This window comes from Lepisosteus platostomus, chromosome 17, assembly GCF_059453375.1.
Source record: "Lepisosteus platostomus isolate fLepPlt1 chromosome 17, fLepPlt1.hap1, whole genome shotgun sequence".
In the NCBI taxonomy this organism is placed as follows: domain Eukaryota; kingdom Metazoa; phylum Chordata; class Actinopteri; order Semionotiformes; family Lepisosteidae; genus Lepisosteus; species Lepisosteus platostomus.
In genome coordinates, this window is record NC_142627.1 from 4705013 (window position 1) to 4716502 (window position 11490).

At 42.5% G+C, this 11490-nt stretch overlaps 1 protein-coding gene across 1 annotated transcript in view; it reads right to left on the reverse strand.

The window, feature by feature from the left end:
• capn1b (calpain 1, (mu/I) large subunit b) overlaps nt 1-11239 on the reverse strand; it is a 34217-nt gene extending 22978 nt beyond the window's left edge. The window contains exons 1-4 of the mRNA XM_088610360.1: nt 11053-11239; nt 10803-10958; nt 9769-9907; nt 1395-1422 (exon numbers count right to left, since the gene is read on the reverse strand). The gene's annotated coding sequence lies outside the window, so the exon portion shown is untranslated. The remainder of the gene's footprint in view (nt 1-1394; nt 1423-9768; nt 9908-10802; nt 10959-11052) is intronic.
• Between the last annotated feature and the right edge of the window lie 251 nt (nt 11240-11490).

Here is an 11490-nt window from a genome sequence, read left to right on the forward strand (position 1 = left end):
TGATATATAGCAAAACACTGCAAATGATTGTGACAGTAACCTGGGCTGTAATTGAGAACATTTCTGACTGATCAAACATAAAGTGGACAAAAGAGATTAAGACGTGTTCAGAGCATCATGTTTTTCTGAGTAAAGTGTTTAGCTTCAGGTTAATTGTGTTAAGTTTAAAATGCATTAGCCCTGTTCTGCTAATTAATAGTTCAAAAGCCATATTGTTTAACAGGTATTTAAGGTGCAAAGCCTTCTATCAAACTCTAGGGCAATTTTAGTTATCTAACATCAGATCTGTCCCTGGCAGCAGATAAAAGGAGTGGTCTCCTTGTCTGTGACCTTTGACCCCTCCCAGCAAGGTCAAAGAGCCAAAACAAACTCTTTTACTTTACAGACAAATTAACTATTGCTGGTTCCTTTTCACTGTAATAATAATGTGCAGTTAGTTTCCGATGCAATCAAGACAATGAATAAGCAAAATTAATGATTAAACCAATATTGTAGCCAGTAAGACACGAGGGTTCCCACAGTACCTTCCAAGGCCAGTTTTCCCAAACTTTTCCCTGGACAGTTTTAACAATTTTCAACAATGTAAAGTTGCCACTGAAAGCCAGCAGATCTAAAGACTTTGAGCAGCAGAGCATCACAGACAGTAAACCACTGTTTTTAACTGCTTCTCCTGTTATGCTGTTCTTTGTGCTCCAGCTGATGTTGGCAGTTATCCAGGTCTTTCAGGGCAAGTGGGAACCCTGCAGTGTTCAGGGAAAGGAAAAGGCCGTCAAGAGCTTGAATTTGCAACACTAATGGGACAAGAGAAATGTGGGGATACACACAGTTTGAAAGAGAAAGCTGTACCTCAGTGGCTTTTGTGTTGAGAGCTTCCCTGTCAGCTTGCTATACTGAAATATCCTTATACAGTCTCTTTAAAAGCATGAGTGATTCCAGAGACCCAAATCGTCTTTTACGCTGCAGAGAATAAGAGCTATTCTGGATATGTTAATCCACAGATCTACTGTGTCTCTGAGTCATGCTTTCTGATATCCCATACAAATAAGTACATACTTTGCAGTCTACTACTTATTTGCAGTACTTATTCGTACATGACACACAGTTTTTAAATCAAACTATGTATTAGTGGTAAATGGAAAGGTAAGGTGTAAGAATTATTGTAAAAATAGCAATGTTGCAGCTGATGCTTAGCAGAATAACTTTTTCTCTTAATTCACTCTTAGTGGGATCCTGTGGAACAGCTGTCTTACGTAGTGTTGTGGATGTGGACGCAAAACAGAAAAAAAAAGGTAAAAAAGGGAATATTTTCGGAATGGAAAAGGACTCGCTCTGAGAGGCACTAAAACATAGACAAAGAAAGAAGTAAGCCACAGCAAGAAACATGAATCTGTTACCTTCAAATTTTCTCTGGGCCACAGCAGGCTTGAAGAAAGAAAACTTCATTTGTAATTTGCAGATATTTATAAGCTACTAATATACAGTGCTTATGACTCCATACTGTATATCTGCAGCTAATCAGTGTATTGTCTATGTAGAATAAACACGTACAGTTCTTTTATAGCTTAGGCTGCTAGAATTCCTCCTAACACAGCTGTCAGAGAAGCATTCAAATATTTACACAACGCGAGAAGGAATTTCTAGCATCTCCGGTTACCCCCAGTGAAGGTCTCAGTGTTTAGTGCCACACTGAGCAGAAATCCAGCTGTGTCACATTCCAGCAGTGCCACAGAGTCACTCAGATCCTGCAGGTCAGATCTGAACAAACTGCATGGTTTTATTTTATTGTTAAAAATGGTAAACCTTTATAAAGCATTTTAGTCACCAGAATGCCTATCTTTAAATTCTAAAAACAGCAGCTTGAAGCTTTAAGAATTTAAATGCGAGGACTCCAGAGGGGTTCATCCAGCCAGAACTGCCACTGGGACTGCAGGCTGCATTTGAGCTGCTGGTCTAACTTTCCCACTGGCACACCGACAGACCTCACACAGCCAGTCAAGTACCTCGGGCGCTGGAAGGGCTGAATTTGGCAAACTGGGATGTACTCGGAACTGAGGCCCTGTGGAACAGGAGTTCCACTGAAACTTGGAGAAGGAGGGAGCTGCAGACCGGTCACACTGCACGTGGTGAAGTCAGTACTAATCAATGTGACACCCACCTGCTATGAGTACACTCTCGCTCACTGAGCAACAGCAACTGAATCAAAAGACCAGCTGTTGGTATATTTATAGGTATAGAGGACCTTAGTCCCTCACAGACACCCAGCCCATGACTGGCTTAATCTTATCTTTGCTCTTTTGGGGTCCATTTTCCTATTTACCAAATACATTTCTTCACATAACTTGAAGAGAAGTTATGTCAGATTTTAGACCCTCTGAGGCTGCCAGGCTAGGAGATCAAAATAGTTCAGTCCTGAACAGAGAACACTGCTTGACTCCTATTTAAAATCCTCAATAGCACTGAGAAAGTCGACCCCTGGACATCTGCAGAATGAGCAATGAAACATGATCCAGACACAAGTGGAAACGTTGGGAAGAGCATTTAATACTGATACCATGAAGAGTTCTTCACACAAAGGGCTTGTGCTCACGTGTACCTTTATCATGCTCACATGCTGCTGCACATCCTGCTCTTGTGCTGTGAAAACCCTGTTCAGTTCCCAGTAGGAGAACATTTACTGAGTTCTTCTTAGTAAATCTTAGAAAGTAAAACATTAGTAGATCTTTTAAAAAGTTTGAATATTTCTTATCTTCATCATGTGCTACTGAAGACAACAGAACTATACGAGTGCTCATAGCACATCACGTCCTTGAGCAGAAACACACAGTGGGCAGCTGCTACCCAGAGCCCTGCAGCACAGTCACCAGGGCTGTTGGATCTCTAACTATTTGACAGGTATTTTGGTATCTGGTCTTGCAATGTAACTATATTTTCAGATCATCGATATTCAGCCATTACAAAGTGATAAACACTTCAGAAAAACTGGGAATCCTGTGACATGAAATGCCTGTCTACTAAAACATTACCTGAGTTTCTGCTTTTACAATTTTCTGCAAAACACTGTGAGCCATTAGGATGATGCAGCAATTACCCATAACCTGCTGATGAATTACATTTTATTCTCGTTTTAAATCAATATGGTTTCAGCAGCTACAGGCACTTCTGCCTCCCTCGAGGAAAGCTAATAAGACTTGGCATGTCTTTCCCAAGACCTGCCAGGTGCCACTGCACTGTGCAGGAATGCTGAAAGTGTTTTTCCGCAGGTGAAGCATGATGTCAGGCTGCCAGCAGCTACTGTACGAGCAGCAGCCCAGTGAGCCCAGAGAGCCCAGGGTAACCCAAGCCCCCCTCTCTCCTTCTCACTCAGCCACTGACAGAGACCAGACATCTAAATGCCAGCCTTCACAAACTGCCTGGAACAGTCTCTGCAGTACTGTGCGAGCGACACAGTCAGGAATTTGAGTCAAAAACATTAGATTTGTAAAAACATTTAGTCAAAACTCCAGCAAAGGAGTCTGTTTCACCTTGATGTCGAATTACATTATTTTAGTTAATTGGTCCACTCTTTTGAGGAAAACACCATTACCAGTTAAACAAAAAGATGTTGGTTCCTCACCTCGAACACCAGGAGGGGCTGCGCTCCCGGAAACTGGCAGATTTATCAGCACCAATATACAGTATACTGATGGAAAAAAGAAACGCAGCATTTTCTTGAATGAGAATACTATAGTGATAGCTTATGTACTTTCACAAAAAGTTGTCAATTTGTTTAAGCCCTCTGACTAGCAATACAGCTGGTGCAGTGAGGCATTGCAACTTGCCAATCACACGAAAGCTCGTTTGGTGCACTTTTACCCAATGCGGTGCAGGTGGAACAATGCTTGATCAGGTCACCTTTAAAAAGGCCTTAATTCAAAGCTTAGGTCACTGCAAGAAAAAGGCCACACACAGTCAGTTTTCTGTGCATTCCATAATGCCTCGAATGTCACCAGAAGCAAGAGAGAAGGCCACTGGCATGCTGCAGGCAGGCATGTCATGTGCCAGCGTTGCCAGACACTAGGGAGTAAACCGCTCCACTGTGTTCCGACTGCAGAGAAGGTTTCAGCAGACCATCTGAGAAATTGTTTCAGATCTGCCACCCGTACTGCTGCTGAAACTGCCGGCAGACACAATGCCTACATCAGTGACAGGACTGCGACCTGTCAGAGGCCCTCTGCTCATACCTCCTATATGTCACACCCGACTGGCTTGGGCCAGACAGAGGCTGTGATGGACTCATCGGCAGCAGCATCAGGTCCACGGATGAGTCACTCTTCAGCCTGTTCCGAGCAGACAGGAGGGCCAGAGTATGTAGGTTTTTATTTTCCATCAGTATATATTAATTTACTCCTTAGAGAAATTAAAAAATATGATTAGCACAGCTCTGCTACAGGAAAATGAAAGCACCAAAAATGATTGTCTTCCTTTCTATACAAAATGTCTAAGAAAAACCATTAGTATAATTTACTCTGTAGAACAGTATGACCATAAATCTTTCATTAACATCATAAATTATGTATCTGTGCAAGCTAGCAAAGATTTAACATAGGAGCTTAAGAAAGGTTACAAACAAAACAAGGCCATTCAGTGGATTTGGTAGTTAGTAGCTTATTGATCCAATGATCTCATTTAGTTGTATCCTGAAAGATGCCAGGGTACCAGCTTCAACAACATGGCTTACTGGCTCAGTGCAGACTCCTACACCCTTTTGTTTAAATCAATGCCTCTTGTTTCCAAATTTAAATGTCCTTCCTCTGAGTTAACATGCTTATCTGCTGACTCTGAAGAGCTTTGTCAGGGCCAACAACACCTCCCAGTACCAAAACAGCCTGATGAGCTGTGGTGAATCCTCTGACAGAGGGACCACAATCTATTACAGCATGTCACTGCTCTTCATAGCCAGTTCATCTAATTTCAGAACAGCAGCTCAGAACTACACAACTGAAACAGAATTCCGTTCCATACGATGAAAAAATAAACGTGAATGTTAATCTTACTGTACACACTAAGATAGTTCTATTTAATTAACTGGCTTATGGAGAATCTGCACTAAAACGCTGGCACTCAGCTCTTTCCAATGAGCTGCATAAGTGACAGAACTGAAGGTTTGTGTTTAATCACCTGTCTCCCACATGAACGGGCCCGATTGCCTCGCACAGGGATGTGGGCCTTGAAACGAGACAGGTCTGAATCGCCTGTGGTCTCATAGCAAGAACCATGTAATGCTAATCCTTCTAATTTAATTAGTATACATAACTAAAATGTGTCCAATAATATTGTTTTATCCTACAATACTGTTTTACCAATTAATTTTAATGTGTACCACCCATGACTGCATGTTGATGTTTCTATTCCATGGAGTGAGGGACAGCGGTTAGAGATTTAAGTAAACATTCCTGTTTTAGAAAAGGTAGGATTTAAATATGATGGGTCTCTCTGTCATTTGTGTTTTCATTTTGTGTTTTCTCTCTCTCATTTGTGTTTATACAACTTATGTAGTTACGATCTATTCATTCTGATTCCTCAGACATCCTTTCCTAAGAAAACTAAGTCATTTAACAGCAATAAAGTCAAAATGCTGATTATGACTTGTGTACAGTAAGTCGTATAGTTTTTTTCAGGGATTTAAAAATGTCCTGAGTAGGAAAAAAACTCAAGGAAACAGGGTCTGGAGGATCTAAGGTCCCCTATAAGTGTTTATTTTTACTTAAAATGCGGAATCCAAACATAGCAGCGGAAAGCTCATCTAATTGCATCCCATTAGTCGCTCTGCGCAAAGCGGCTTCATCTCGGCAATCAGCTTTACCGAGCAAAACCACAAGCGCATGCGTCGGTCAATAAAACGGTTTTCGCTTAGCTGTCGTCTGGAGGAAAAATAATTTTAATTCATGGTAATTTATACGAATAGTATTTTCATGGCAACGACGTTGTGTATTGTTTAAAAATAAGACTGTAAAGTTAAAAGAAATCGGCACAAACTAAAATTAATCCTATCTTTCCCTTTCCCCAAGGCTAGTCATAAAGAAGACTGCAAAGCGGTTTGTTCTGAGTGGAAAGAAATCACAACAATAAAAAAGACAAAGGCCGTACAGATTAATATCTGAACCAACGGGGGCGCTGCTTTCCCCAGCAGACCTGGTTCTGGCAGAGGCACAGCACGATTTCTCCCAGGTCAAATGCAGTTGAGCTTCTTCCCGCAGTGACTCGAATTCATCATGGCTTCGTTTGTTCAAAGCTGACGTAAGGGCACTGAGACTCGTTTAGCTTTGGCTTTTCGGGGTCATGCATAAGCACGGCAATATTTTCCACGTGTTTGTGAGCAGTGTTTTATATTTACATGCCTCTGTTCCGCAACACTGTCCAAATCGAAAGACGATCAGCGCACAGAGCGCGGACAGGCTGCCTGGACAATCTGTGCGCTGCCCGGTGGGACTGGAGCTCCGGCTCTCCCACCCTGTCAACAGGGCTTTCTGCCGACTGCGGAGCAGAGTCCTCCAATAAACATCACACCGTCTCTGTATACTGTCGGAACTTGTCTTAAATTAACTGAAAAATAACCCACATGCTTTTTATGGTTTTCAAACAAGACATTTTGTTCTAAAGCTTCCGACTGCCTAGTCAATAAAGATCTTCTAAAGAAATCAAAGTGGGAGGTCTTACGAATAACATTTTGAACATTTAATAAAACACAAGCCTACCAGCACATAATCATAAATCTGGTACACAGTTTAACTGTATGTGCATTTCAGTCAACATCAGAAAGTAAAGGATCAGAGCAAAACAGCGGTACCTAAACCTGCAGACTACTCATCCTAACCACAGCAGCCCGCAGCAGGCGTACCTGTCCGCGGCTGCCGGGCTGAGACACTCACCACTGCGGAGCACCGTCTTCACCTGCGCTCGGGTGTTCGGCTGACAGGCACCGGCACACTTGCGCACTCAGAGCGGCGCTGCTGCAGTGTGGAGCCCAGCCCTGCCCAGCTGACGGGGGGAGGGGAGAGGAGCCGGCGCCGAGACCCCTGAACACAGATTGGTGGCTGGGGTGCCCGCAGAGCTCTGACCCAGCCTCCCGTCCTGCACGAGGCAGCGTGAGCGCTGATATTTGATGTGCCACTGTGGACACACTGCCGATACCCTCGTCTAAGTGTCTTCCCAAGACCTAGACGTAGGTATTCTATTACGACACACTGGGCAGTTATGTACAGTGTTTTAGTTTTGTTTGAGGAACAGGGTCAGCGCACGTCAGCTGTACCATGACAACATAATAGTCCAATGACAGCCAACATATTAATAATAATAATACAAGTTTCTTAATTAAAATAAACACAAATGAACACAAGCCATTCAAATGCAGAAGAAGATGAAAGGAACAGATACAGAAATGAATTAAATAAAGCCTTTTTGAAAAGAAGGTTTTGAGTCTGGATTTGAAAGCAAGGCAAGGTGTCTCCCTGATATCCTTGGGGACAGAATTCCAGAGCTCTGGGGCGCAGCAGGAGAAGCTCCAGTCACCCATTGAATGTAGACAAGATTGGGAGACAGACAGGAGAGCAGAGTCAGACAAATGAAGGTTGTGAGGTGGGGAGTAGGGTGATAGCTTACAAGGGAAAAGTAATAGGTTTATTCCATGCTGAAAATAGAAGAACGAAAACACGTTTCGGCTGTGGACAGGTACTGAAGCCATGTAAAGCCTTATAATAATAATAATAATTAATGATTACTTGCACATATATATAGCGCTTTTCTGGACACTCCACTCAAAGCGCTTTACAGGTAATGGGGACCCCCCTCCACCACCACCAATGTGCAGCCCCACCTGGATGATGCGACAGCAGCCATAGTGCGCCAGAACGTTCACCACACATCAGCTATCAGTGGGGAGAAGAGCAGAGTAATGAAGCCAATTCATAGATGGGAATTATTAGGAGGCCATGCTTGGTAAGGGCCAATGAGAAATTTGTCCAGGACGCTGGGGTTACACCCCTACTCTTTTCGGAAACACCCTGGGATTTTTAATGACCACAGAGAGTCAGGACCTTGGTTTTACGTCTCATCCGAAGGACAGCGCCTGTTTACAGTATAGTGTCCCTGTCACTACAGTATATTGAGGTATTAGGAGCTACATGGACTGCAGGGTGAGCACCCCTTGCTGGCCCCACTAACACCTCTTCCAGCAGCAACCTTAGTTTTTCCAAGGAGGTCTCACATCCAGGTACTGACCAGGCTCACACCTGCTTAGCTTCAGTGGGTTGCCAGTTGTGAGTTGCAGAGTGATATGGCTGCTGGCATAATATATAGGTGAGCAAGAGGATTTTGAATTTCACAATAAGTCAGTGCAAGGACTCCAGGACAGGAGTAACGTGATCACTTGCACACGAGAACTGGTCAGAATTCTGGCTGCTGAGTTCTGGACATACTGAACTTAGTTTATTAATTATTATTATTATTTAGGTACCCCAGCGAGTAGGGTCTTACATTAATCAGTTCTAGAGAAGACAAATATTACAGTTCTATCATCTGGCCACCAGAGGGCACCCCAACCTCCATCACCTGCTCGACTGCGCAGCCGAGGTGCAGACCAAGCAGATGTCTGTAGCCAGATGTCTGTAGCTCACCATGCCTCCCCTCCTCCAGCCTACATAAACCCTGCGCAAGGTTCAAAAAGTGCTCAATATTGTTGCCACTACTCTGAGTGCTAGTCTGAGACTTTGGTACATTGTTCCCTTGTTCCTGATTTTGTCTCCTACTCCTGTTTACGTCCCTGTTCCTTGTTCACCTTATCATTGTTCCTGAGTTTTGTCTGTAGCTTTCTGGATTGGTTTTCCTCAGTTTGGTGTTTTTTCGGCCCCTGATCTTTTGTTTTCCCCCTGGACTGCTTACCTGGGTTTTTGATTTTGGCCTGTCCCTTGATTCTGAGTTTTTGGATCGTGTTCCTGGACCTTGACACTCATGTATCTCCTTCTGGTTCTGGACTCCCTGCTCACCTTTTTAGTCTGGCCTTGGATTACCCTCATACATTGTTTTGGTTCTTTGTGACCTTGTAACCCGCAAAGGGTCTATTCCCCGTTTTCTGATCTGTGGACCAGCTTAACTACAAAAGTGTTGATCAGCTTTTCTGCTACAGTCAGAGACAATATAGAATGCGGTCTGGCAATATTCCTGAAATGGAAGAATTATGTTTTTACAATATTTTTCATATACTGGTCAAACATCAAGCCTGGATCGAATATCACCCCAAGTTCTTGAATTTAGATTGAAATTCAACTGCAGCGCCATCCACAAATAGGGTAACTGCATTGGCTTTACAAAGTTGATTGGAGGTTCCAAGAAGCAGATTATTAATAAGATTCTCTACTGTGATTCTCCACCTGAACGTTTAAATTTATTCACTTTTCTCCCCGCTTTCTCCTGCACACTGCTGACAGCAACTTTCTGACGTCACACAGGTGTGTCCTATCAGAGGACAGGCCAAGACGTGTCCAAGACGTGTATTATCAGGCTCAAGGTCAGACTGTCACACTTTCTCCCACAGACAGAGAGTGAACTGCTAAGTTACACGTTACTGCCGTGCAGAACACTGTCATACTAAATGGCATCTTAACTTTTAAAAGGAGGAAGATTCACATTAAGTACTGTTAGCAGTAAATATTTATCAGTCTGCAACAGTGATTAAGACTTTAGAATATTTCCCTGAAATTCTGTACCCTCACAGTAAAGACAGTGGTCTCCTACCTTTAACTGCAATGTGCCTCTCTGTCCCTCAGGGTTCTCTCTCCATCAGACTGGACAAGCAGACCTGATGTCCAGTGCTCTCTGATCTCTGCAGTGCCCTCAGTTCAAGGGTCTGTCCTTCTCCACAGGCAGCACCAGACTAACAGAACAGTCACCACAGAAAACAGGTCTGAGTTATTACACACCAGGGAAAACAGACTCCTGATACCAACCACATGCAAGTGTTTAGGTCTAATAGTAACTGTGTTCTTCTTGATACTAATATCACTAATATAATATCAGTATTTGTTTCTTCCTGATGCTGTCTGTGGCATATTAAAGAGGTGGGGAGTAATTGCATATTTCTGAAAGAAAGTGTGAGAAACACAGCCACACAGAGAATACTTTGGCATAGTCTCATTACTTTTATATTTCAACCATATATGTCTTTTAAAATTAGCAGTGGGTTCCCTGGCTCCTGTGAAGGTTACATTTTGCAGATTAAAATCATCAAAGAACCTTTCATACATTTTTATTTTATACTATTCCTTCACTTTTTTCCCTACTGTCAGATACCAACTGTGAATAAGAGCATAAAAAAGGATAAGCTACATTTAACATTTAACACCCTAACAAGCTCTGTTGTAATTAATTGGAGCTATTTAATAATGCCACACTCCACACCCTACTGTCCTGTCACCGGAAGTAATTGTTTCAATAAATTTAAATGGATTATAAATCAAAACATGCATGTGTGGAGTTGCCTTAGGGCATTCAGCTCTACAAAGATTATATGTAAGGCAACTGTTTACACTGAGTAAAGTTATGAATAACAGCCTGAGCATATGGCAGATTTCGAACAACCATCAGGTCCATATTATAATCAAGTTGTTTTTTTCACCATGAAATTGAAAGTTTTCTGAAGATACCTTGGTTACACAGAAGCCAAAGGCAGGAGCAGGACCCAGCAGGAGCAGATCCCAGCAGGACCGTTGTCAATTCTCAAGCCGGGCCCATCTGCCACTGGCAAATGACCTTACTCGAAAGCGCAGTACCTGCTGGCGCCTCTCCGAGCACGAATGAGGAAGTTGCCTCTGGGATGGAACAACTGCTTTAATCCAGAACCACAGCTGCACTGGTCACAGTTTAGAGCTTCAAAGGGTAGGTGTGGTGGATGGCAGGTAACAGAAAACCTATGCAGAGCTCTAGCACTACAATAAAAAATACATATCAATGTGACTGCATCTGTCTTTCAAATGCTGAATATATCTTTACATTTAACATGAAGATAGTTAAAAATAAAACCTGGTGTTCCTTCAGAAGGGCCAGAATTGTATGGTTACCAGTGTTCAGAAGCATTAATGAAGAATGAAGAATCCACTGTTTAACTCTTATGGCTTCCAAGGTGAGAGATCCTGCACACAGCCAGTGGCATTTCTGAACAAGGATCTTAAAATTCATCCCAAACCAAGACACATCGAAGCAGGGAGCTGACTGTGTGTGTTGGAAACTTGACCACAGAAAAGAGAATGATCTAATCAAGAAATTCTAATTAAGCAATACTTCCTTCTTTTAGATCTATGTAATTTTTCAACAATATGTACAGTAAACAATTAATATTCAAAGAATAATATATTATATCTTAATAGCATTAAGATATAAATTAACTATAAATGCCTTCTATCAGGAACATGCTAAACAGATGGAAAATGCAGAATATTAGAATAAACCTCCACAGATCAC